Source organism: Budorcas taxicolor, chromosome 7 (assembly GCF_023091745.1).
Source record: "Budorcas taxicolor isolate Tak-1 chromosome 7, Takin1.1, whole genome shotgun sequence".
In the NCBI taxonomy this organism is placed as follows: Eukaryota; Metazoa; Chordata; class Mammalia; order Artiodactyla; family Bovidae; genus Budorcas; species Budorcas taxicolor.
In genome coordinates, this window is record NC_068916.1 from 45,626,183 (window position 1) to 45,648,838 (window position 22,656).

The 22,656-nt window shown below is 48.7% G+C and overlaps 1 protein-coding gene across 6 annotated transcripts in view; it reads left to right on the forward strand.

The window, feature by feature from the left end:
• Positions 1 to 13,685: 13,685 nt before the first annotated feature.
• JADE2 (jade family PHD finger 2) overlaps positions 13,686 to 22,656 on the forward strand; it is a 50,442-nt gene continuing 41,471 nt past the window's right edge. For 5 of the 6 annotated variants that reach the window (XR_008199688.1, XM_052643062.1, XM_052643065.1 and 2 more), the window contains exons 1-3: positions 13,691 to 13,755; positions 14,295 to 14,438; positions 15,086 to 15,313. The gene's annotated coding sequence lies outside the window, so the exon portion shown is untranslated. Of the gene's footprint in view, positions 13,756 to 14,294; positions 14,439 to 15,085; positions 15,314 to 22,656 lie in introns of all 6 variants that reach the window. The other variant, XM_052643063.1, reaches the window with a different exon arrangement.

Sequence of the window (22,656 nt, forward strand, 5' to 3'; positions counted from 1 at the left end):
CCTAGAACCCCAGGCTGGCCAGCTGGAGAAGTCCAAACAGGATCCAGGCCACCTAGGGGTCAGCACGGGGGCTAGACTAGAGAGCAGATATCTTGTTCCTGCTTGCCAGGACCATGGTCTAACCTTGGTTGGGCTGGAGGAGTCCATCCTTCCACCCCATTGATGCTTCTGCTCTTGGAGAATTCTGAGCTCCTGTGGGGCAACCAGCACTGCCCAAATGCAAAGGGCTCCTTGAGACTCCCCTGACAACCACAGAGTCACCTCTTCCTCTCCAGCTCCACAGCCCTACCCCAGCCCCTGACCCCCTCCCCAACCTTACTCCTTTTGCTCCAACATAGGCAACTGGTAATCACCAGACACTACATTTTTTTTATATGAAGCTACGTATATCTGTGTGTCTGTGTTCAGTTTAAAATGTAGACTTCTGTAGGTATTTTTTTTTAAGTAAATGAGATCATACTGTACATATTACCCTGAAACTTTCTTTTCGTTTAACACTTTTCTAGGGGCTCTTTCTACATCAGACGCACAAAACCACACAGTGTTTTTTAGTATGCTGTCTTCTTTTTGCTCTTGGTTTATTTAGTGAGTTCTCTAGTGACAAACATTCAAGCTATTTCAAGTTTTTCAGTGTTACAAACAATGCTGTAATGATGCTCTTAAACAGATCCTCTTGTGCCCACATCAGAAGGTCTTTCTGAGGGAGATTCCTGGAAATTAACTTCACATTCTCGTCTTCTCCTTCCAATCTGGGGCAACTATAGGGCCTCACCTTTCATCCTCAAGAAGCATACTAGTATATTTTCCTGTACAAAGGGAGGTCTATAGTCCAGGTAGACACCACCCATCTCTCTAGAATATCCTCCATCCTCCCATCTCATGTGAATTTTCGTCTATATGTAGGTCTATCTCCAGGCTGTTTTAAAGAAACTTTCTTGACCAACTCACAGGCTCCAAGAGAGCTTGTTTTTACCTTGACCTTCCCATCTATGCTTAAGGAGTTATTTTCCTAAATGGGACTAAATCCCTAGGAGACTGAATCTTGACCTGGAACTCACTACCCTAAGATAGAGCCTTGTTTATATGGGTGCCTGTAAAGTGCATTGCGTGTTATTTCTAATAAAACCAAGTTACCTTCAGTGTGGCTATGAACTCATCTGTAAATGCATGGGAAGGGTCTTTGTAAGACTGTCACACTGACTGGGGGTGGAAGGTCGGATGGGACTTTGATTTACGCTGCTGCTGCTGCTGCTGCGTCGCTCCAGTCATGTCCGACTCTGTGCGACCCCATAGACGGCAGCCCACCAGTCTCCCTTGTCCCTGGGATTCTCCAGGCAAGAACAATGGAGTGGGTTGCTATTTCCTTCTCCAATGCAGGAAAGTGAAAAGTGAAAGTGAAGTCGCTCAGTCGTGTCCGACTCTTCACAACCCCATGAGAAACCCTGAAAAAAACGGAGTTTTTCTCACACTATTCAACTTGATTGGGACCCAGTGCCTTTGGTTCTTGAATTGGGCCAGGCTTGTCAGCTCTGAGTGGAGTGTCTCACACTTTGACTCTGGTCAAGCTGGCCCCTGACTTGTCTGGAGTTACTGCCTGCTGCCAGTTTCTGGGGAGGTGTTTCGAGGCCCCAGGGGTCTTATTTGCCCTCTGCCATCTGTAGCCACTGGACTGGAGCTGGAGTCTGCGAAGGGACAGGTGGCCTGGCTGGCACATCATCTAGACGTCTCCTGGGGCTGGTCAGTACCATCTTGAAACCAGCTGGCGAGGGCTCCAGAGGGGTCCCTCTCCCCAGTATGTATTTGTGGCACCACAGAAGAAGCCAAGGCTGGATCCTGCCAGGTCAGTGTCTTCAGCCATGGACACAGCCTTAGGCAGCTTTTCTCTCTGTTCCAGATCCCAACTGCAGCCCCTGCTTAGAGTCTGGGAGGCAGAAGCTGCTGAATTTGCTCTCCCTTGAATGCCAAACTGTGTGCTGTGCACAGGGCTTGACTCAGAGGAGGCAGCCAGGAAATATTTATTGAATGGCCAACAGAATGAATGTTCACCCTCCCTTAGGGGTGGCCACCTAGTGCCACTGTGTGCGGGAGGGTGAGAGATGGATTCCCGAAACAGAGGGGACAGAAGACAGTGTGAACAAACCTCACTTCCATCTACGTGATCTTCCCAGGTTTCATTTTTCCCTTCAGGATTCCCAGGAATTCCTCAGGAACTCTATTGTTAGGTTAAGTGTTGTGACCCACTTTTCCTAAGCCTCCATACCTGTGCTACTGCAGGCATGATCTGTGAACCAGCAGCAGCAGCAGCATCTGGGAACTTGTTAGAAATGCAGAATATCAGGCCCCACCCCAGACCTAATGAGTCAGAATCTGCTCTTGAACAAGATCCCAGGTGTTTTATGTGTGCATACTTTAAGTACTGCCTTAAGCAGCTAGTGACTTCTCACCTGGCACAGAGGTTGGCTGCTAGAGAGCTACATCTGTGCTTCTGCCTAACTTGATGACTCAGACAAATTATCAAGTCAGATATTTTTTTCTCTGCAGTCTGTGAATACTGTCTAGATCATAGTAGGCACTCGATAAAAATTCAATAAGTAAATATTGAATGATTATCATGCTATTTTCTCAATTTAGGGTGCCTACAGTATGCTGGACCTCTGCTTCTGGACATAAATTGCAAGTTATTAGAAAGATTTTTTTGTCCCCAATAAGAGCTCCAGGAAGAATGGCTGTTATAGAGTGAGCAACTAGTGAATGCCAGACCAAAGCTTCGTACCATGTGGAAAATTCTCAGTGTTTTTAGAAGTGTGGTTCAAGGCCAAGGGCCTGAAGCATGACCTGCTGCTTGTTAAAAATGCAGATCCCCAGGCCCTGCCCCAGACCTGCCATTGAGAACCTTTGAGGATGAGGCCCTTAAATCTATATTTTTAACAAGCATCCCAGGCACTCTAAAGTTTGGGAATTATTATCACATCCTTAATTTTAGAGAAGGAAATTAAGGAAACAAATTTGTGCAGATTCACAGAACTGGTGGATAGGACTCAAACCCATGACTACCTGAGTCTGGAATCCACAGTTTTAACCGTATATTTGTTATACTGGAAAAGTGAATGCCCAGGCTGGCTGTGTGTAGTTAGCCACCTATATGATTTTGTGTGTATTTCATGTATTCACAAAAATTTGCTAGACTGTGAACTCTTAGGAGATCTTGGAGATGGTGAATGTGTTTCATTTCTCTCAGTATCTGTAGCATCCACTATCATGCATGGCATCTGGAATATTCTCAACAAAAGTAGTTTCAATTGAATTTCTACACACACATGATTACCCATTTCTACAATCATGTGTATACAGATCACCTCTCATTTTCAGGCCGTACCTTGAAATCAGCTGTAACAACCATGAATGTCCCGACTCTTTACGTGTTTACCTTGTGCCTGGGCCCTCCATTGGCATGGCTTTTGTCAGGAGCTCCAGTGGCCTGCATGTAGCTGAGCCTGATGATCGCTCGTCAGTCCTTACCATACCTGACCCCTTGGCAGCTTTGGACATTGGGCTTTCCCCCGTCCTAAAATTCTCTTCACTTGGCTTCCAGGACATTCTTTCTATCTCTGAATGCTATTGCTCCTATTTTTTTCCAATTCTTTTTTATTTTTAGTGTGAGAAAATATACATAACATAAATTTTACTGTCTTAACCTTTTTGAAGTATACAGTTCAGTGATATTAAGTACATTCACATTGTTGTGCAACCATCACCACAATCCATCTTCAGAACACTTTCATTTTGTAAAATTGAAACTCTAAATCCATTAGACAATAACTCCCCATTTTCCCCAGCCCCTGGCGGCCACCATTCTATTTTTTGTCTCTATGAATTTTACCACTCTAGGTATCTCATACAAGTGGAATCATGCAACATTTATCTTTTTGTAACTGGCTTATTTCAGTAGCATAGGAACCTCAAGGTTCATCCATGTGGTAGCATATTGCAGAATTTCCTTCCTTTTTAAATTTGAAAAATATTCCATTTTATATATATATATATGTATATGTATATATGTATGTATATGTATACACACACACTTCATGGGAAATAGATGGGGAAACAGTGGAAACAGTGTCAGACTTTATTTTTTGGAGCTCCAAAATCACTGCAGATGTTGATTGCAGCCATGAAATTAAAAGACGCTTACTCCTTGGAAGGAAAGTTATGACCAACCTAGATAGCATATTGAAAAGCAGAGAGATTACTTTGCCAACAAAGGTCCATCTAGTCAAGGCTATGGTTTTTCCAGTGGTCATGTATGGATGTGAGAGTTGGACTGTGAAGAAAGCTGAGTGCCGAAGAACTCATGCTTTTGAACTGTGGTGTTGGAGAAGACTCTTGAGAGTCCCTTGGACTGCAAGGAGATCCAACCAGTCCATTCTAAAGGAGATCAGCCCTGGGTGTTCATTGGAAGGACTGATGCTGAAGCTGAAACTCCAATATTCTGGCCACCTCATGCCAAGAGTTGACCCATTGGAAAAGACTCTGATGCTGGGAGGGATTGGGAGCAGGAGGAGAAGGGGATGACAGAGGTTGAGATGGCTGGATGGCATCATTGACTTGATGGACGTGAGTTTGAGTGAACTCCGGGAGTTGGTGATAGACAGGGAGGCCTGGCGTGCTGTGATTCATGGGGTCGCAAGGAGGTGGACATGACTGAGCGACTGAACTGAACTGATACACACACACACACATACACACACACACACACATACATACCACATTTTGCTTATCCATTCATCCATCAATGGACATTGGGTTTCTTCCACATTTTAGCTATTCTGAATAATGCTGTTGTGAACATAAGTGTAAAAATACCTGTTCAAGATCTTGCTTTCAATTCTTTGAGTACACATCAAAAATGGAATTGCTGGATCATATGGTAATTCTGTCTTTAATTTTTTGAGAAATGGCCGTACTGTTTTCCACACTGGTTGTACTGTTTTACATTCCTATCAACAATACACAAGTGTTCTAATTTCTCCACATGCTTGTCAACACTTGTTTTTTCTTTTTTTTTTAATAGTAGCTATCCTCGGAGAAGGCAATGGCACCCCACTCCAGTACTCTTGCCTGGAAAATCCCATGGGCTGAGGAGCCTGGTAGGCTGCAATCCATGGAGTCTCTAAGAGTTGGACATGACTGAGCGACTTCACTTTCACTTTTCACTTTCCTGCACTGGAGAAGGAAATGGCAACCCACTCCATTGTTCTTGCCTAGAGAATCCCAGGGACAAGGGAGCCTGGTGGGCTGCCGTCTATGGGGTCTCACAGAGTCAGACACGACTGAAGCAACGTAGCAGTAGCTATTCTAATGAATGTGAGGCAGTACCTCAGTGTAGTATTTCCCTAATGATGAGTAATGCTGAGGATCTTTTCATGTGCTTATTGGTCATTTGTATTTCTTCTTTGGAGAAACACTGGAATACTTTTTTTTTTAACAACAGCTTGCTTCTTCATCTTCTAGACCGCTTAACCTTGCAGTGCCCAAGGATGCCATCCTTGGATCTCTTCTCTTTCTACACCTACCTTCTTGGTGATTCAGACATCACTTGTTGTTGTTATTGAGTTACTAAGTTGTGTCTGACTCTTTGTGACCCCACGGACTGCAGCACACCAGGCCGCCCTGTCCCTCACCATCTCATGAAGTTTGCCCAAGTTCATATCCATTGCATTGGTGATGCCGTTCAGCCATCTCATCCTCAGATGCCCTCTTCTTTTGCTCTCAATCTTTCCCAACATCAGGGACTTTACCATTGAGTTGGCTGTTCGCATCAAATGACCAACGAATATTCAGGGTTGATTTCCCTTAAGATTGACTGGTTTCATCTCCTTGCTGTCCAAGGATTTTCAGGGGTCCTCTCCAGCACCACAGTTCAAAGGCATCAATTCTTTGGTGTTCTGCCTTCTTTACGGTCCAGCTCTCACAACTCTACATGACCCCTGGGAAGACCATAGCCTTGACTATACAAACCTTTGTGGGCAGAGTAATGTCTCTGCTTTTCAACACACTGTCTAGATTTGTCATAGCTTTCCTGCCAAGAAGCAATCATCTTCTGATTTCATGGCTGCAGCCACCATCCGCAGTGATTTTAGAGCCCAAGAAGAGGAAATCTGTCACTACTTCCACCTTTTCCTTTTTATTTGCCATGAAGTAATGGCAAACATCACTGTAGCTTTAAATACTATCTACCTGGTGATGACTCTCAAGTGATATCTTCCCCAGACCTCGCCCCTGGGCTGAGGTTGCATTTCAAGCTGCTTACAGGAAGGCTGCACTTAGATATCTAATATGCACCTCAAGCTTAGCATGTCTTCTGGTGAGCTCCTTATACTTCCTTCAAACCTACTCCTTTCACAGTTTCCCCTATCTAGGTTAATCGTAACTCCCTCTTTGCATTGGTTCAAGGCAAAACTCTTGTCATCTTTGACTTCTTGTTTTCTCGCACCCCATCAAAAAATCCCTGTCAGAGCTCTCTTCGAACTATATACAGAATCTGACCCCTTCCACTGATATAACACTCTAGTCCAAGTTAAAGCATCATCCCCCACCAGTTTTATTATGGTGAACTTCTAACTGATCTTCCTGCTTCAACTTTTCCCCTTCAGTTTGTCCTTCATCTGGCAGAAGGGTGACCTGTGCAATCGAGTGTCAGAATACACCCTTTTTCTTCTCATAATCCTCCATATTATTTCTAGCAAAAGCCAAATTCCTAACAATGCCATAGATAATCTCTTTCTTGTATGTGTACATATTAAGCACATTCCTGCCTGAAGGTTTTTGTAATGTTTGTCTCTGTGTAGAGAAAGTGGTCCTTAATCTTTATTTCATGCCATGGACCCCTTTGGCAGCCTATGATGCCTGTAGACTCTGAATATCTTTAAATCCATAGGATAAGCTTCATAAATTATAAAGACCAACTATAATGAAATGTTGTTGTTGTTGTTTAGTTGCTAGGTCATGTCTGACTTTCTCAAACCCATGGACTGTAGCCCGCCACACTTCTCTGTCCATGGGATTCTTCAGGCAAGAATACTGAAATGAGTAGCCGTTTCCTTCTCTGAGGGATCTTCCCAACCCAGGGATCAAGCCTGCATCTCCTGCCGTGGCAGGCTCCCCTGGGCTCGGTGGTAAAGAATCTGCCTGCCAATGCAGGAGATGCAGATTCGATCCCTGGGTCAGGAAGATCCTTCAGAGAAGGGAATGGCTACCCACTCTAGTATTCTTCCCTGGGAAATCTCATGGAGAGACGAGCCTGGTAGGCTACAGTCTATGGAATCTCCTCCTCCCCACCCCCAAAGAAAAGACCCTCAAAATATTTTTAAAATGTGTAATATAGTAATATATATGTTTCATATGAATCCATTAAATGACAAGAGCTAAGAGCATAATTTTGAAATAGTGATGAGTGTTATGATATTCTAAGGTATTTGCAACAACTGTAATGTGATATAACAATATCTGTGATTTCTATTGGCAACAATATCATAGGTGCTGTGATTTTCTATCTGCTTTCATAATCAAAGAACATGCCAAATTTTAACTAGTGAAAATTAAAATATAAGATTTGTTTTCCATCTAAAGTGAAGACTCCCTGAATTCTATACTCAGACCTCTGGAGGGGAGGTGTCTATGACTTCACATGAAGAATTCCAAGCTTAAAGTCAAAAATCTCTCTTGGTAAATGTCACATTGAACTTGAAAATATGTGGGTTATTTTCAAATATCTTTTGATATTGATTCCAACATAATTCCACAGTGACAGAAGAATAGACTCTATAATTTCAATACCTGTAGACCATGGAATTTTTGCACCTTATTTTATGTCCCTGGATGTGTTCCAGTGTGTCCTGGTTTACAGTCTATGCGAACTTGAATGTGTATCCTGCTGTCATGTGAACATTGTATAAATCTTAACTGTGTTGAATTGGTTCATAGTGCTTTTCAGATCTACTATATCCTTCTACTTTTCTGTCTATTCATTTTATTAATTTTTGAGAGTTTGATATTGAAACTCCAACTAAATATCTTAATTTATCTAGTTAAAAAAGAATTGTAATATATAGTGGAACTATATGTAACTTCGTTGTATATTTTCCAGTTTAGTTCAGTTCAGTCGCTCAGTCATGTCCAACTCTTTGCGACCCCATGAATCACAGCACGCCAGGCCTCCCTGTCCATCACCAACTCCCAGAGTTCACCCAAACTCGTGTCCATCGAGTCGGTGATGCCATCCAGCCATCTCAACCTCTGTCATCCCCTTCTCCTCCTGCCCCCAATCCCTCCCAGCATCAGGGTCTTTACCATGGGTCAACTCTTCGCATGAGGTGGCCAAAATATTGGAGTTTCAGCTTCAGCATCAGTCCTTCCAATGAACACCCAGGGCTGATCTCCTTTAGAATGGACTGGTTGGATCTCCTTGCAGTCCAAGGGACTCTCAAGAGTCTTCTCCAACACCATAGTTCAAAAGCATGAGTTCTTCGGCACTCAGCTTTCTTCACAGTCCAACTCTCACATCCATACATGACCACTGGAAAAACCATAGCCTTGACTAGATGGACCTTTGTTGGCAAAGTAATCGCTCTGCTTTTCAATATGCTATCTAGGTTGGTCATAACTTTCCTTCCAAGGAGTAAACGTCTTTTAATTTCATGGCTGCAGTCACCATCTGCAGTGATCTTGGAGCCCAAAAAAATAAAGTCTGACACTGTTTCCACTGTTTCCCCATCTATTTCCCATGAAGTGATGGGACCAGATGCCATAATCTTAGCTTTCTGAATGTAAAGCTTTAAGTCAACTTTCTCACTCTCCTCTTTCACTTTCATTAAGAGGCTTTTTAGTTCCTCTTCACTTTCTGCCATAAGGGTGGTGTCATCTGCATATCTGAGGTTACTGATGTTTCTCCCGGCAGTCTTGATTCCAGCTTGTGCTTCTTCCAGCCCAGCATTTCTCATGATGTACTCTGCATGTAAGTTAAATAAGCAGGGTGACAATATACAGCCTTGACGTACTGCTTTCCCTATTTGGAACCAGTCTGTTGTTCCATGTCCAGGTCTAACTGTTGCTTCCTGACCTGTATACAGGTTTCTCAAGAGGCAGGTCAGGTGGTCTGGCATTCCCATCTCTTTCAGAATTTCCACAGTTTATTATGATCCACACAGTCAAAGGCTTTGGCATAGTCAATAAAGCAGAAATAGATGTTTTTCTGGAACTCTCTTGCTTTTTCCATGATCCAGCGGATGTTGGCAATTTGATCTCTGGTTCCTCTGCCTTTTCTAAAACCAGCTTGAATATCTGGAAGTTCACGCTTCACATATTGCTGAAGCCTGGCTTGGAGAATTTTGAGCATTACTTTACTAGTGTGTGAGATGAGTGCAATTGTGCGGTAGTTTGAGCATTCTTTGGCATTGCCTTTCTTTGGGACTGGAATGAAAACTGACATTTTCCAGTCCTATGGCCACTGCTGAGTTTTCCAAATCTGCTGGCATATTGAGTCCAGCACTTTCACAGCATCATGTTTCAGGATTTGAAATAGTTCAACTGGAATTCCATCACCTCCACTTTGTTCATAGTGATGCTTTCTAAGGCCCACTTGACTTCACATTCCAGGATGTTTGACTCTAGATAACTGATCACACCATCGTGATTATCTGAGTTGTGAAGATTTTTGTACAGTTCTTCTGTGTATTCTTGCCACATCTTCTTAATATCTTCTGCTTCTGTTAGGTCCATACCATTTCTGTCCTTTATCGAGCCCATCTTTGCATGAAATGTTCCCTTGGTATCTCTGATTTCTTGAAGAGATCTCTAGTCTTTCCCATTCTGTTGTTTTCCTCTGTTTCTTTGCATTGATCGCTGAGGAAGGCTTTGTACAATGTCTCCTGTACAATGTCACGAACCTCCATCCATAGTTCATCAGGCACTTTGTCTATCAGATCTAGTCCCTTAAATCTATTTCTCACTTCCACTGTATAATCATAAGGGATTTGATTTAGGTCATATCTCAATGGTCTAGTGGTTTTCCCTACTTTCTTCAATTTAAGTCTGAATTTGGCAGTGAGGCATTCATGATCTGAGCCACAGTCAGCTCCCAGTCTTGTTTTTGCTGACTGTATAGAGCTTCTCCATCTTTGGCTGCAAAGAATATAATCAAGCTGATTTTGGTGTTGACCATCTGTCAATGTCCATGTGTAGCGTCTTCTCTTGTGTTGTTGGAAGAGGGTGTTTGCTATGACCAGTGTGTTCTCTTGGGAAAACTCTATTAGCCTTTGCCCTGCTTCATTCCATACTCCAAGGCCAAAGTTGCCTGTTACTCCAGGTGTTCCTGACTTCCTACTTTTGCATTCCAGTCCCCTATAATGAAAAGGACATCTTTTTTGGGGCGTTGTTAGTTCTAAAAGGTCTTGTAGGTCTTCATAGACCCATTCAATTTCAGCTTCTTCTGTGTTACTGGTTGGGGCATAGGCTTGGATAACTGTGATATTGAATGGTTTGCCTTGGAAACGAACAGAGATCATTCTGTTGTTTTTGAGATTGCATCCAAGTACTGCATTTTGGACTCTTTTGTTGACCATGATGGCTACTCCATTTCTTCTAAGGGATTCTTGCCTACAGTATTAGAATGGTCATCTGAGTTAAATTCACCCATTCCAGTCCATTTTAGTTAGCTGATTCCTAGAATGTCGACATTCACTCTTGCCATCTCCTGTTTGACCACTTCCAATTTGCCTTGATTGATGGACCTAACATTCCAGGTTCCTATATTGCTCTTTACAGCATCAGACCTTGCTTCTATCACGTCACATCCACAACTGGGTATTATTTTTGCTTTGGCTCCATCCCTTCATTCTTTCTGGAGTTATTTCTCCACTGATCTCCAGTAGCATATTGGGTACTTACCGCCCTGGGGAATTCCTCTTTCAGTATCCTATCATTTTGCCTTTTCATGCTGTTCATGGGGTTCTCAAGGCAAGAATACTGAAGTGGTTTGCCATTCCCTTCTCCAGTGGACCACATTCTGTCAGACTTCTCCACTATGACCCGTCCGTCTTGGAGATTTTCCAAGTCTCCTGTAAATGTGTTATCATACTTTCATAAGTTAAAAAATAAAAAAGAAAGAAGAAAAAAAAAAAGAATCCCTATCTCAGAATGCTCTTCCTCCATAATCCCTCACAACTCATTCCTTCATCTCCTTTTACTCAAAAGCTATCTTCTCAGCAAGCTTTTCCCTGAGGACTCCATTTAAACTGCATCCTCACATTCTCTATCCCCCTTTCTACTTAATTCTTCTCCATGGCACCTACTAACCTTCAAATATAAGCTTTTTTACAACTTTAAAAAATTATGTATTTCCTTTTACTAGGAAGTCAGAATAGGCTTTTTTTTTAATTGGAGGATAATTTCTTTGCAATATTGTGTTGGTTTTTGGTTGCTTCTGGATTCCTCCTGTCTGCCTGGTTGTCGGAGGTCCCTCACCAGCAGTGTGGTGAGTATCCTGTGTGAGGAGACACTGACTCTGTGTCTTCCCTCTCCACCATCTTGGCTCCGCCTTTAGAGAATACGCATTTTTTCTATCATGTTTGTGCTGTATTCCCAGCACCTAGAATGATGCTTAACATACAGAAGGCACTCAATAAATATTTGTTGAAAATAATTAATGATTACATCTCCAAGGATGCCAAGTTTCTCTTTTTTTTTTTCTGTAAAAAGTTAATGAATGATTTGTGAAAGTTTTAACAAGAATTGAGGAGTTATAATTAGCTTTCATGAAATCATTCTATTTACATTTCCAAGGTTAGCCTTAAATAGTAGCACAGAACTGCGCAAAGTCAAGGATTCTAATGGAGTACCCCATCCTAAACAAGAAGTACCTTCCAAGGACTATTTAGGTGACCTGGATCTCACCGAAAGTCAGGGAAACCACCTCAGAGAAACAGTGCAGCTCATACAGTTATTTCTTGCCAATATAGCAATCAGGCTCCCATCCCCAGTCAAACCAGTCATGCTAGTACTTTTTATTTTTGGCAGTGTGGTAAAATGGAAAGCACATGGGTCCTGGGGTCTGCTGGACTAGGTGCCCGTTCTGCTGCCACTTGCTAGCTGTTCTACTGTTGGCAAGTTGCTAAATCTTTTGAATAGGTAACATGCGGTTTTCCTGAGGATGAAGGAGGATGACTAACAGTCCACAGCCCAGATCAGGTGCCCTATAAATGGTCATTCACTCCCTCTTCTTCCTCTAGGTCATTTAATAACTGCTTGCCATGGGATCAGGATGGCTAAGAGGAGGAGCCTGTCCAGTCCTCTCCTACATGTAAACCCTCTACAACTAGCTCTAACAAGAGCAGTTCCCTTCAACTGTGCCACTGTATCTTGGTACCTCCACTCTCACCTCAGATAGGCAGCTACGATCTGGACCTTGACCATGAAGTCCACAATCATTCATTTTTTTCTCCTGGCCTTCCCTTTGGCCCACAGTGGGAAATCTTGTATATGTCCCTCAGTTTCTTAGTGCTAACAGCTCTCAGGGAGTGTATTCGCACCCTTCCAAAATGTAGGCACCAGGAAAAGTGCTAATGTGCACCGTATACACTGAGTCAGACCCTGCTATACAGTTATAGTCCATATATATATATATATATATATATGGCCTCAGGAAGCCTCCAACCACCCCATTCTACAGAAGAGGAGAGAGAGACCCAGAGATGAATTCACCTGCCCATATGAAGCAGCCTTGGAACTGCAGAGCCAGAATTAGAGCCTCCCTATTTAACCATTTTGTTACATGCTCACAGTCTGGGACACCTGTTTCTGGGCGCTGAGCTTGAGGTTCAGAAAACCTACCAACTGACTACTGAACGCTGGAGCAGATCTAATTGGGAGGTGACACCCAGCCCCTCAATCTTGCTGGCAAACTTCCCTAGACTTTGTGAATGAAGGCCAAGGAAGAGAAATGTTGCAGTGACTCCCTTGGAGCTCGTATTTCTTTCCTGTGGCAAAAAGTGCTTATTTCAGCATCCATCATCTCCCTCTTTGTTGTGTAGACAATCCGCCCTGTCTGAGGATTTGTGCTGTTATTATGAATTTGTTTATTATTGGATTTATTTCTCCTATAAGCAAATGTGTTCACAACATTCCATCAGGGAATCTTCTTAATTGTCCCATAAATGTCATCTTATGTAAATTGAATATTTATCTTTCCACAGAAGGGGTGGAGAGAAAAGAAAGGATAAACAACCTTCAGTCTTGGAGAGGGGAGGCGGTTCCTGTTTCAGTTCACAACCCACCCACGTGCCTTCAAAGTCAAAGGTGAGGTTGAAGAAATTATTGGATCATGTTTGAGGGATAGCCAAAAAGGAGGGGTTAGAAAAAGTTGGCAATGATGCTTTGAGGATATTGGGCCTGGCTCCCAGGTCTCCCCCTCCCCCAAACCCCGCCTGAGTCCAGACCACCCCCTCCCTAGCTGGGAGCATCTGAGAAGGCTGCAGTTTGCCCCCCACTTCTCCCCATCCAGAAGGCCAGCCAGGCTCCTTCCTCGAGAGAAGGTGAGTGCGGCGGGCGCAGCGGGCTGGGTGGGTGTGGCCCGCGGCTCCGGGAACGGACCCAAGGCCCCGCCAGCGCCCGAGAGCCGCCCGACAGCCCGCCTGCCTGGCGAGCGCAAGCCCTTCTTCCAGAAACTGCGAGGATCCCAGCGAACTGTTTGTGCACCACAAGGTCAAGTCGGGAAGTGGAGCCGGAGGAGGAGGGGCGAGGAGGCGAAGGGTGGGGAGAGGGGCGCCCCGCTTCCTCGCCAAGTGCCAATCCTTGGAAGTTGCCCCTTGGTTTTTAACCCTTTAAGGGGAGTGGGAAGGAGCAAGGGGGAAGTGGATACCCTCGGGCAAACTCCTACTGGAACCAGGACGTGCAGCCACCCACCCACTCACCCATCACTGCGTTCTTTACCCCCCGGAAATGCGGGGCTGAGCCGGGTGCCCGGAGGCACTCGGGCGGGGGGAGGGGGCGATGAACCCGAGAGGGACCCTCTCTACGGACCGCCCCTCCTTCTTGAGGTGGCCCACAATTTCAAGTTTCCCCAGCCCGAGATGTTAGTTTCCATCTGCTCTGGGTGGGGGAGGAGAGCCGCGCCCCCTCCCCCAGACTCGCGCGCGCCCCTCCCCTCCGCTCCTGCCAGCACTTTCTGCTCACTTCTGGCGCTGCACAACGCCACGCGATTTATTCGTTTCGCATTTTTAAACCAGCGATTTAACCAGCAGGGCCTAGAGCGAGGGTCTTCCAGCGCTGGAACCCCGGGAGGCGGGGTGCTCTGTGCAAACCTCGTTCCCTCCGCGAGTGTCGCCTTCAGGCTGTTATTTGCAAAGAAACGTCTTTTTGACGCAGGGAGAAATGGCAAATTTTAAGTACGTCATTAATATGGCGCCAAAAGATTTTTTTAAGTATAAGCTTGCTTTTTTTTTTTTTAAAGGTTGCGGGGGGCGCCGCCCCGGTCTGGGGCGCGAAGGGGGCGGGGTGTGAGCAGAAAGTGTGAGTGAGAGTGGAGGGGCGGAGTATGTGTGTGAGTGTGTGAAGTGTGAGCAGACCTGATGGGACTTGCACGGGCGCAGCCGCCGCTTGGGCCCGGCCCTGGGGACAGGGCGGGCTGGGGGCGCCCCGGAGCCCGTGGGGAGTACAGGCCCGAGGTGCAGGCAAGAGGGCGGCCCAGCAGGGTGCCCTCCACCCGGAGGCCTGCAACGCTACCTGAACCCGCTGCTGGAGCCAAACAACTGGGCGGGGGGGTGGACGGGGGGGGTCAGGAGTGGAGATCCGAGTGAATAAGAAAAAAGTGGCTACTCCCCCTCCCTCGCTCCTCCCGCCTGCCCCCACCCCACCCCCACCCCAACACATTTTTTTTTTTCTAAAGAGATCACAAGGAAGTCTTGGTTTAAAAAGAAACAGAAACATACACAGGGGGGTTGGTGAATGGTGCCGACCGCGGCCATCGCAGTTGGAGGCTATTTGGGGGGGTGGGTGAGAGGCGTTCATGGAGTTACTTTGCGCCCACTCCTAGCGTCAAGGGCTTAGGTCCAGCGGGCTGACCGTCCCCGGCCAGGGTGCGGTGCCGGGGACCCCACGGCCCCGGCCACCTCCTTCGCCACGACCCCGGATGGATGCGCGCCCCCCGCCCGCCCGCGCCGGCCCCAGGAGCTCCGGGTTTCAGGAGCATCCTTCCCACGCCGGCCCCAGCCGCGGCGCGTAACCGTGGGTAGCGCCCCTCGGAAGGGCACCGCGGAGCAAGGTAAGATCCAGCCCCCGGCGACTGGCCCTGCGCATCTCCACGGCGTTATTTTGTGTTTTTGCAACAGATCTGCCAGCGCTTCTCGCTCCCTCTCTCTCTCTCTCTTGCTCGCTCGCTCCCTCTCTCTCCTGCTGGCTGCCTGTTCTAGGAAGCCAGCGCGCGCGCGGGGTTGGGGGGGGGGGTGCCGATGCACAGCACAGGGGAGATTGCGCATGTTGGTCAGTCGTGTTTTAAAGAGTACATTGCGGGGAGGCTGAGAGGGGCGCATGCAACAGCAACTTTTGGAAGGGTGAGCTTGGCGACCTTCTTTATTAATGACTGCGGCAAAGCGCCCCTGGGCCGGGGAGGGGGCGCGGGCGGGCGGGGGCGCGCCTGGGCTGCAACTTGCCCCGCGGGCTCTGGCTGGGCGGAGGGGCTGCGGCTGGAGACCTGTGCGGAGAGGAGGTCGCGCGGCCGGGGACGTAGGTTCGGAGGACCCGGGGGTATCTGCCCTCCTGTCTCCCCGAGTTTCATTTTGTTGATACGCAGCACGTCCGGGCGCCGAACCGGGTCGAGCCGGTGCACATGACCCCGCGCTGGGCTCACGTGCAGCCGGTCCGGTCCCAGACACCTTCCGGGGGCCACCGCCTCCGCCCTGTTGCCCCCTCTCCCGGCTGGGTGCACGCGGGCTATGCACGCGGGGGCAGCATGCTCGGCTCCCGGGCGCGGAGGCTCTGCACAAATTAAGCAGTTTTTTGGAGGGGCGGGGGATACCCTTTCCAGGTGAGTATGGAGGGTTCACAGCTCCAGCGCGGGGGGCGCGGGCTGGGGTCGGGGGCAACCCCCCCACCCCCCACCGTCCAGGGCTGCGCGCGAGTCCAGCGGGGGAGAGACGCTGCTGGGAGTGGAAATGTACCGGCGGCCGCCGGAGCGGCGGGTGCGCGCCCGCGGGGCGACGGCAGGGGGCGTGGCCCTTGTTTACCTTCTCCCAACTCTACCGGTTCGCGTCCCGCTCAGGGGACGGTTCTGCAGTCCCCTGCCCTCCGCCTCCGCCCCGATCCCTGGGTGGTACTGGGAAGATGTAGGCAAGTGGCGCCCTGAGCTTGGGACTTACACACCTGACCCCCAAATGAGTGACATTGCAGCCCCCGCCCCCACCAAGCACCGCTGCAGTCCCTCTCCCGGATCCGCGGCCCCGCCCCGCCCCCGGCAGTGGCATCTTCCCGGCCTCACCTCCTTCCTCCCTCTCTCCCTCCCTCCTTCCCACCCACTCGCCTGCGCCTGCGGAGCGGCTTCTGCCCGCCTCCTCTCCGCCTGGGTGCAGACTTGTGGCTCCCTCCGGTCCCTTCCCGCTTATCCCTGGCCCCTGAGATACCCTGTACTTCAGGCCAAGGAGAGAGGGGGTCAGCTTGGTGGTTCGTAGCTTTAATGTCAGAAAAGGAGGATGTCTGCGAGACAAGCAGGAAGGCTTCACTGTAGCTTCTAGAGGCCCAGGACACCCACCCTCCCCACACACACTCTGTGTCCCCCACCACACACAGTTGCCACCCCCAAGGGGTTCGACTACTCTCACCCGTTACACCTAAGCTCCTCCTTCCGCTCCCGGGTTAAGGCCACCTCCCGGCGCCACCCCCTGCCTGAACCGCTTCCAGCCAGGGCTGGAGCCCCCCGCAGCCACCTCCGGCTCCTCCTCCCGGCTCCCGCGGTCAGAATCACGCCGGCGCGCCTCCAGCCTGCTGTCCCGCGGACTACCTTTAGGGGCAGGCTGGAGGCGCGCGCCACCCCCATCCCAATCCCCTTAGCCTTTGCTGCCGGCCGGGACGTTTTTCCTTAGCATCTTGTCTTCTGGTTTCATGCCTTGGGCTGGTGGGACGGGAAGGGTTGTGTTTCCCTTTGCTCAGTGCCAAGGGCAGGATGCATCCGGCGCCTCTGGTCTCTGCAAATTCCCAAATCTTGCCCTCGCGCTTAGCATTCTCTCTTGTCGTCCCCCACTTTGGAATTCCAAGACACGAAGTTTTTATACACGGTCTTAAGTTTGCAGGGGTCGTCAGGAGGCATCGCGTTTGCACTCCTAGCCGAGGAGCTGAGAGGACCCAACTGACTGCTACCTTGCCTTTGTTGCAAGGGGGCGGAACCCTGAGCTTTGAGGCCAGACAAGCTGTCAGGATGTCCCTTTAACGTTTGTGTTTGCTGACTTAGTCTTGGGCCTGGGTGGTGGTAGGGCCTCCTGGCCTCTCCTCCCAGGGTGACATTAACTCCCTCCCTTCACTGGTAAAATTCCCAGTAGGACATTTGGCAGAAGAGCTGGGCAGGGAGCTGCCAACCGGGCCTGGCCCTGTTTCCTGGGTTCCCAGGGTGCTGGCTTCTCCCCTACCCTGACTTCCTTTTCCACCTTAGGGCCCCAAGTGAAGGCACCATCTCTCCTGCCCCATCTTCCTCAGGCGGGTTGGGACTCGCAGAACGATCTAACAAGCAGAGAAGGAAAATAACAACAGAATAACTGTAAGAGGAAGGAATGAGTAATAAAGCCGACCCAGGCAGGGAGGAGGGCTTTCATGTTTAAGAGATGCTATTTGCTTTTTAGGTCACAGGCTGCAAAAACAGGCTTTGATCCGAAGTGGGCGAATAATTTATTGAGAAAGTTTGCATGGTAGGGGAAAAAGGGATGTTTGTTTGATCTGGAGGCCTCTCAGTTGTCCCAAGTGCTGTTGGCTGTTGTCTAGAGTGGAAAAGCATTTGGTTCCACAGCAAATGCCTCACTGAGGGAAGTCCTCGCCCCAGGCAGCAAGACTTGCAGTGAGTGTTGGTTTTGAAACTGTTTAGCCAAGGGTCTCCCCGGTACTTTTGGAGTTGAAGTGTTTAAGGGTAGAGTTGTTTGGGCTCAGGATGCAGCAAATGTTTCCAGAACATTTCCCATCCAGCGTGCTTTTCCTTTCCCTAAATGGCCTGGCTGAATGGCCAATAACACTGATCCAAGAGGCAGTGGGAAATCTCCACTTAGCTTTTGTTGACAGGTGAGGTGGGACTCTGATCCCCAGCCCCCAAGTCCTTCCACAATCTTGAGGTGAGGCTTTTGGCACTGATTTCCACATCCTTGAGGTTGGGGGCAGGGTATTCTGATTAAGCATTGTTCCAGTTATCAGGGAGGTACTTATCTTACACCCAAGACCCAATCAGAGGCTTCCAGTCCAAATTCTTCACAGCTCATCCAGCAGGCTCTTTTTGGGACTCACAGTTTTCCCTTTGGGGTCTCTAAGGGGAGGCCAAGTTGGACTTGTGAAGAGGGGAATATCCATGTAAGATCCTTACTGTGTCTCAAAGGTGAGGAACCCAGGAAGATTCTCAGGAAACCCACAGGAATCTGGAGCACCCCAACCATACTCCGAGTTGTAGGTGTGTGCACTGTGTGCTGGGGGCAAGGTGCTCTCTTTAAGGTCCGACAGCCGAGGTTTGAGTGCTGGCTTTGCAGTCACCAGCTGTGGCAATTGCTCCATGCCTCAGTTTCTTCATCTGCAGCTGTGTTACTGACAGTACCTGCCTCATGGTGGGTGTGTGGATTAAGTGATATGTTGCATAAAGAAGACTAAGCACAAAGCCGGGCATGGGATAAGCACTTGATTGGTATTAGCTATTCTTACTATTAATAACCTGGATAGGACCCAAATGCAGCTGACCTTTGACCTCTCCCCTTTAAGGTAGGCCAGAGAGCCAGCTCCCTTCTCTGAAGAAGGAACCAGAAGGACCCTGCAGTTGCCAATGGGCAGTCATCCGTGGAGTGAGTGGGCTGAACTTTGCCCACTCTGAGGTGGAGGGTAGGGTGTGAAAGTGCTGAAGGACAGAGTAGACAAAGCCCCTTTCTGTCTCCCAGGATCCCCTTGGCATGTCCTCAGAACTGGGTCTGGAGGGTGGGGGTGGAGAGTGTGTTCTAGGGGAGCTGGGTGCCCCCGGGACAGGCGAGCAATGATGGGTGTTGGAGGAGGGTTAGGATTCCCTGTGATTGGAGAAGCAAGTCTGAGGATCTATGTGTACAAAATCACTGTTGTCACAGCAGTTACTGTCCCTGAGAAGGCATTAAAGTTAATGAGAGATAGGAAAGAGTGGGGCTCTGACCCCCATTTAAAACGGTTTAAGAGTGTGCAGCTCTTGTTTTCTGAATGTCTGGCCTTCCCGACACAAGCAGGCTCTGAGGACAGGTTTTCCAGCCGAAATATCATTAAATTGTATTAGCATCTTATTACACACACGCCTTAGCGGTCTGCCTCAGACAGGGAGAGTTTTTGTTTCTCTTCGAAAGATTGTGTCTGGAATGGTAAATTGCCTGCTTGAAAGCCTTTTCCTCCCCTTTTTAAAGGAGGAAGACGAAATCCTGCTGTGTGTGGTGGCACGCTGGGCACGCCTGGTGGCCCCCAGAGAGGAGAGGCCGGAGGCCAGGTTGGGGTGTTTTAACTGCCCAGGGAGCTGCTGCAGTAGCAGGCCTGAAAGACCCACTGTTTCCAGGGTCAGCTGGAGGGGCGTTAATAGAGGCCCAGGGTGTTTATTTGAGTTTATTTGCGGAGGGGTCTTTAAAGGGGGCTGGCATTGGGCATTGGTGTTTCAAGTCCAGACCTGAGGTCCCCACTAAGACCAGTGGCTAGTTGCTGCCAAGAAAACATCTGCCACCAAACTGCTGCCCTATTACTGAGTTGACATTGATCATTAGCCAGGAGCCCAACCAAATAAAGCCTCTTGGAAAACGTGTGAGGTTAAGACGGGGAAGGCGGGCTGTGCAAACAGGTCTAAATCTTGGGCTGGGGTGTTTGCTCCCACAGGCTGCGAGCAGGCTGGCTGGGCTGTGTGGCCCCACACTTCTGGAGGGAGGAGACAAGAACACACTCAGCACTTCATGTGTACCAAACCCCTGTTATGTGCTAGGTACAACTCGAAGGGGTACTGGGGACAAGCAAGGATCCAAACAGTGACACTTTTTCTTGTTGTAGAACATATACTCTGAAGGAGAAGGACATTCAACAAGTAGCTTAAGAAGCATTTCTAAAGAAGCTGAGTAACTGGGTGGTGGGCTTTCTGTAGATAAGGCAGCTGGCGTAGACCTCTGTGATGTTTAAGCCGAAACCTGAAGGATGAAAAGTCCAAGGTGCCTAGATTGTGTAGACCATTACAGGCACAGAGCACACCTGTGCACAGGTCTGGAGGTGCACACTGTCTGTTTCAGGAAACGAAAGGAGGCTGGTTCGACTGGGAAGTGGTGGGAAACGGGCTGGTGGTCAATATGCAGTAGGCAGGTACCAGATCATATAAAGTCTTATGGTTAGAAGCTTGAGTTTTGCCCTTGATCAACAGGGAGCCTGTGAAAGATTTGAAATAGGCGATATGACATGATCTGATGTGTGTTTTTTGAAGGTCATTCTGGCTACTGTGTGGATCCTGGATTATGAGGGAGCAGTAGGGAAAGTTGGGAGATGAATGAGGAGTCCTGCGAGAGATGAGACTGGCCTGGACCAGCGTAGAAGCAGTAAAGATGGGGAAGGCGGCTGGATTCTCTGTGTGTCCTGGAGGGAGCGCGCACTGCACTTGCCGAGGGTCAGCAGTGGGGTGGAGGAGCCACAGCAAGGCGGCTCCCTGAGGGGACTCTAGGACATCCACACTCCCAGAGGAGAGCTGTGTGTGTCTTCATAGCTGGGGAAGGTGTGGGAGTGCAAGCAGACTGGTAGCAATGGCAGGAAAAGGGGACACTTCTTTCCCAGAGTCTCCTTTGTGGTACTTTCTGTCCCTAAAAGTAAGTGCCTCGTGACCCTGAATATTTTCCTAGGGCAGACCTTGCTTTGGGAGAGGTTAGGGGAGCCAGCAGAGAGGAAAAACGAGAGGCCAAGATCACGTCTTGGCACCCCCATCCCCCACCTGCACGTGTAGCCCAGGATTTCAGCTTTGGTAAGAATCCTCCGTGTCCTCTGTGCTGGGTTGGAGGGGGACGTCATGGGGCAAAGCCTTGTCCCGCAGTGGAGGCCAGGCCTCATTTGAGGCTTCATTGCCCACTGAGAAGAGGCTTACCTAAGGCAAGGAGACCTTTCGAACAGACTTGGTTCAAAGAGAAGAAGCAAAGCAGTGGTTTCCCTCTGAAGCCTAGTTATTATTCCAATTAAGCCGCCGCAAAATCTGCTTCCATAATAACACGCTGTCCAGGAGGACTCTGGGGTGTTTCATGGAGGAGCTGGCTGAGGGTGGGGTGCAGGTCTGTGTGCTGACAGGTCACACTGGTCTTGGGGAGCAGGAAACAGCAGTAGGAGGAGGTCCTGGCAGTCAAGGGGTCCTGTTGGCAGGAACCTTCCTTACTGCACAGCTCACTGCCTTGCTGAGGAGGCCTTTGGGTGGCAGCTGGTAGAACTGTTCACCTGGCCCAAGTCTGCTGTGGTATTAATAACCAGCACCCATATGGAATGCCAGCCACTGTGCTAAGGGCTTTATGCTGCTCTCCTTCACTCACCAGCTGATTCTGGCCCACAGATGTGTTTAGTTTGGCCCTCTCGAAGTGTTTTAAATATCTAAATCAGTTGCCAGCATTTTAAGTTCAGGAGATTTATGTAAAATTCTAGATCCAATTTGTGTCTTTGGGGAGGTGTGTCTTTCCCAATGTCCCTGGTCTAGTGAGGGGTGGAGATAGGATTTGAACTTGGCCTCCCTGAGTCCAGTGCTGCTGCTTTTATATTATGGGACAGCCTGGCTTGCAAGTGCCTGTTTGCTGGAAATGAAGAAAAATGCCGTTCATGTAGAGGATCTCAGAAGAAAACAGATGGGTGCTCTAAGAGCACTCCTCCCCCTTCTCCTACCCTACCTGCGACAGCTGGGTTGGCAAGATTCAGGCTGGAGTCAGAGTTGTGTTACAGTCACCTCTGTCGCATGCAGACCCCAGAGGACATCAAGGATGGGCAAGGATCTGGGGGGTGGAGTATTATTGCCCCATTCAGTCATTCAGTCTATGACCTGAGCCACTGGGCTGCACAGAGACAGAGTAGTCTCAAGGTCAAGAGCATGGTCTCCTGAGTCAGAGAAACCTCTTACAAGAACTGTGATCTTGGGCAAGTCACTTAACCTCTGAGCTTCATTTTCCTCACCTGCGAAAGGGAAGCAGCCATCATGCCTGCCAGCACCAAGGGCCGGTTCTGAGGCCTCATTGGGGTCCCTGTGTGCCAGGATGCGCCCCTCCCCAAGCAGTGGGTACTTAGCCATTTCAACTCTGGTTCCTGCCTCCTTGGCATCCGTGCTCCTCCCCACCAGGCATGCCTCCAGACCTCCACACCCTCTGAAGAGCACTTGGCTTCCACCTTTGCGGCTGGGCAGCAAGCAGCCCCAATGAACCTTCCATCCTAACC